Here is a 5042-nt window from a genome sequence, read left to right on the forward strand (position 1 = left end):
AGAGGAGGAGGATTGAGACAGTAACCTGGTTTAAACGGCTAAAAAAAAAAAGGACTTTTATTCATGGACAGTTTGGTGTGCCATATGGAATTGATGATGTAATAATTCTGATAATTAGATATCCATAAATGTTGAACAAATCAGTAGCTTCGATCCACTCCTGTTTTTGTTATATGGAAAATGGATTAAAATCTTTGGAATCTATGATGAGGAGATAACCTGTTTCTGCTTCTTATAATGGTTTTAGAGATGAAGAAAAAGTTTAGCTTCTTAATTTAGATGCTTTAGAGTTAATGAGAAACTTAAAATTAACCTGTGATGCAAAGTTTCAATCCCATGATAACAGCGAAGGAACTGAAATTCTGTGAGTAAGTTTGAAAATACCCACCTAGCTACTATCAGGGATTGTAAACTTGGCTACAACTCAGATGACTGCAATTCAGATAGTAGCCAAGTTTCATTCGTAATGAAGTTGTTGAGTTTTTTAAATGTTTTCATGATCTATTTGTGATATTAATAATTATTGTAATTCTGTAATTAAATTCAATCCAAGTATATTATAGGAATAGCACACTATTTGGCTCACCAAGCCAGATTTGACAAGGTGAGGGGGCCATCTCTAAGAACTTTAATGTTGTTATTTTTTTCTTTGATTTTTAATTTATTTATTTTTTTATTAAATAAAAATCAGATCTTTAAGGTGAGGAGATTCTCTCTTCATCATAAATGAAGAAAGTTGGAAATCGGAATCTTGCAAGTCAAGAAATGCACAATGTCTTTGAAAAACCTATCTCCCATGATGCCTTGACATTGGGAAGCTGCTTGTCATTTCAGCAATGCCTGTTTGAATAGTTAGATGGGGACTTAAGATGGGAAGTTTAGTCGTTATCCAGTTTTGCTTATGTGGTCAGTTTATCCCCACAAAGAAAATAAAGAAGTGGTCTCTCTCTTTCTAAAATTGTGGTTTATCTCTCCACATGGGTTTTCTGCATATGAATTGACACTCATTGAAATTTCTAAAACCCTCTAGAGCCTTTGACAAGTATGATGCCAATTCAAAAAGCCGAAGTTAGAACAGTATATTTTAATTTAGAAAAAATTTGTCAAGTATCAAAATAGAGTTCTTAAAATAAAAATAATAAGAGAGTATGTAGAGGTTATCAAAATATCATTACGCAATGTATAGACATACACAAGAAAAACATGCCAATAGTAGGGGGTATTTGACTGATTGAATTACTCTAAAATTTTAATGTGACTAATTTAAATCATGTCCTCTTCATCAATTAAAATGATCATATCATCTTTCCACATGGCCCAAATGCGCTAACCTAGTTACTCTTCCAATATTACAACACTCATTTTTTTATGATGATAGATTTTAGGGATGTCAAAAGCTGGTCCGTGGCCCCATGCCGATAAGCTTATTGGAATCAACTAGATAAAAATTGAAACTGTACCAACTGTGAATAAACGGTTTGGTGCCAAGTCTAGACCGAATACTATTCAGGTGTTGACAGTGTTTGGTTGTAAACCGGTGAGTGCCCAATCAGGATCGAGTAGCATTGGTAATGGATTGGGATTAGTCATTTTAGCCCAATTAGCCAGCTCGATTATGGCCTGTTCATAGCTTGCTTATAGTCAAATCAGCCCATTTGAAAGACCAATTATAGTGCAATTAACGTGACCTTGATTACGGATCAGTAACAAATCGATTAAACATAAATATGCCCATGCGTAGCCCATGAGGCCTGATTAACTAAGTGATGTGGTAGTAATGCATGGTCTTTAATTGATGGAAACTAATTAAGCCTTACTAAAACTAACTGAGACTGACCCGTTGACACCACTAATATGCGTAAAAAGGAAAATTATTATTATTAATAAGTGAACGGGAAATGATCTCCACACCAAAGGTGTGGTGCATCCTCTTATATTCTCTCTCCTCCCTAATACTCTAGCCCCCATATATGAACGGGGTTTCCATCTCTCACATTAGTTAAGTGTGGGGATTCCATTCGACGCAACAACATGACAATCCCTCCCATATCCAAAATCTTGAAAATCAAGATTCAATGACTATGCCATTTATCGTCTCTTTTGTTCGGCAACTAGTATGACCATTATTAATTCTTTTTTTTTTTTTTTTGAAAAATTCTTGTTGTATCCAAAGTTGGTGGAAATAAATTATAAATTTTTATTTCTTTGTCTTTCAAGTATAACATTTTTCTTTCAATAAAAGTAAAATCTCATCATTTCACATGAATATTTGAAAAGCATAGTAAGCAATGTTAATGATAAAAGGGTAAGTTGTCTTCAAATTATTTTGCGAACTATTTTTACTCTTGATTTAAAAAACTTCCAAGACTAAGGACAATGACAAGCCCCCCCCCCCAAATTTTTTTTTTGGGAAGGTTAAATAATTAAAGCGAGAGGATTTCCTTAGCAAGCGGCATAGCTCATTGCGACAAAACGATATCATACATGGGAGGTAACGTGATCATTTCATATTAGAAGGAATGAGATATAGACAGAGGTTTTAGCATGCCATACACAACATACACCAACAGCCGCACAAAGAACCTTTTCCCATAATTAAAAAATTAAAATTGAAAATGGTTTCTATGGGGGAGTGAAATGACTCAACCCCCCATGAAATGAACTCCCATTGGCCCTTGTGCACGCAAAGAAGGATGCACATAACTTGGCCAAAATCTTTTTTTTTTTTTCAAACTACCATTTATACTCATATTAGGGTGAGTAATATTTTCCAAAATGCCATTTTTACACGGGACACATGAGAGAGAGAGAGAGAGAGATTTTTTTATCAAGAAAAGAGATGGATGGTCACACTTTTTTTTTTTTTTGGCTAACAACAGGTATGAGAACCATTCCACTTTCATTAAAAGCAAACTTTCACTGAAAGTATTGACGAGCACTAAATACCCCCATGTGAGTGGCCCAAGGTATGCCTAGTGAGAATTGAACTCAGAATATCTAAATTTTTTACTCGTACCAAGTTCATTGCTCACCAACTGCACTACCCCTTAGGTTCATTAGGATATATGAAATATACCTCTAGATGATCCCACAACTAAGGATATATTTCATATATTTGTGGTTGTCAATAAGAGAATATGCTAGAAAGAGCAGAAAAGTGGGTGGAAAGCCAAATGGTGTCATCAATGATACCATGTGTGTGTCAGACTCACAATTCACAACTCACAACTCACACCCATCCTTATCAGATCATCTGGGAGGAGAAGATTCCCTGTTCATATCCATGGTCTCTATCAACAAAAGCACCGCCTAACCTAAGCCAACTAATGTAATTATTATTCCCCATTACTTTAAAAGTCCACAACTCCTCCAACTAGACTATTAGAGCTAGCTCTATTTGAAGTCTGGGGTGGGTCTGGGTGGGCTTACTATTCAGACTGAACCGGTCATCCCATCTTCTCTCCACTTACCATCAGACTACGATCGGCTTGGTACTAATGTGGCCCACATCACAAGTTCACAATTTGAGCTGCAGAGTTGGTTCAGCTTTAACGAGCTTGGCTGAAATTTAATAACTGAAGAGTATACTCCAATCCAAAATTATCCCCTTCAGAACATATCTGAGTACATACTAAAGCAAAACTTCTGATCATCTGAATCACAACTACTTCAACATTCCACAAAAGAAAACATGAACACAACGATACAAAAAAGAAATAAATATACACTGATATATATTGAATGACAAGTTTGACACAGATGGAACTGTCTTATTTCCATGGCTTAATTACCTCATAAACAAGAGTTTTCCCATTAGGCACACCCCACATTCACTTCTACAATGCTCTCAAACCATATTGTTCCTAATTCATCTTCTCCTGGTGGGGATTCTTGAAATTCTCCATGTCTGCCAACCTCCTCTTTCTCTTTTACGAACTCCGAGACATTTTGCTTCAAGCTGACAAACTCATCGTACAACTTGTCCAAAGCAATGGCCGCCCATCTGCATGCGTGAGAAACAAAACTTGAAACGTGGAAGATCACTCGTCAAAACAATAAACTAGCCCCATACCCTCTGCAAATTTTGGAGACTATCCAAAGCTTCATCTCGAGTGATCAGCTTTCCAGATTTACATGGTACCAATAAACCGTTTACGATCATGGCCAGCACCCCCGAAGAATCAATTACAGTTTGTATTTTACACAGTAGTAGATGGCCCCTACAATCTCCACTGACCAGAATGCTCATTCCCACAAGCATCTACACCGGAAGCAGAGAAAAAACACATTTAGAATGTCAAATGCAAAAAGTTCACACTAACCCAACTTCTCAGGTTTCTTTTTTACCATATCAAGAATCTAAAATATCCAAACTCAACTAAATCCACAGGGATTTTGAGATTAAAGTCCTGTTTGTCAAGAAACTCAAGTCTCAGATAGGATCAATCAGGCTGCACTCACCTACTTGTAGCTGTCCTACAGAATCATCGTCCTTGCATTAGTCTGTAATTAAGGACCAAATCATCAGGTTTCTTCCATATATAAGCTTTAACTGTGGCTAGGCTCATGTCTGGGGATAAGACCTGAAAAAGGCTTTCATTCAGTCAAATGATGGAAAAAGAAGCACCATCACAATATACAAAACTATTTAAAACCAGGCAGCTATGTTGATATTCCTATTTAACATAACGCTCAATAAAATATCCATGTTTATCTGATTCGCAATGTTTACCAAACTACAACTCCTGAGTTTTTCCTAGGATGTTGTTTATATTATAATCCTCTGTGTACAACTTTACTTGCTCTTTTCAAGCTTTAATAATTGTTCCACTAGGCCCCCAAAGAACACAGGTACTAAAGGAAACTTCTGCAATTTCTGCTATATACAGGACCCGGACAAAGTTGTCCTCCCACTCGAACAACATAAATATGAGAAATCTCTGATGCAGCATTGACCTATTTTTAATAAGCTAAAAATGCAGATTTTTTTTTTTTTTTTAATTTGCATTTCCAATATGATCTGAAACAAAAATGCAGATTTT

At 36.0% G+C, this 5042-nt stretch overlaps 1 long non-coding RNA gene across 1 annotated transcript; it reads right to left on the reverse strand.

Moving 5' to 3' along the window:
• Nucleotides 1-3704: 3704 nt before the first annotated feature.
• Nucleotides 3705-5042, reverse strand: LOC122058286. Its single transcript, XR_006133716.1, has 2 exons — nucleotides 4462-5042; nucleotides 3705-4261 (listed from the first exon to the last, which is right to left on the reverse strand). It is a non-coding gene; the product is annotated as an uncharacterized LOC122058286 (long non-coding RNA).

Source organism: Macadamia integrifolia, chromosome 12, assembly GCF_013358625.1.
Source record: "Macadamia integrifolia cultivar HAES 741 chromosome 12, SCU_Mint_v3, whole genome shotgun sequence".
NCBI lineage: Eukaryota > Viridiplantae > Streptophyta > Magnoliopsida > Proteales > Proteaceae > Macadamia > Macadamia integrifolia.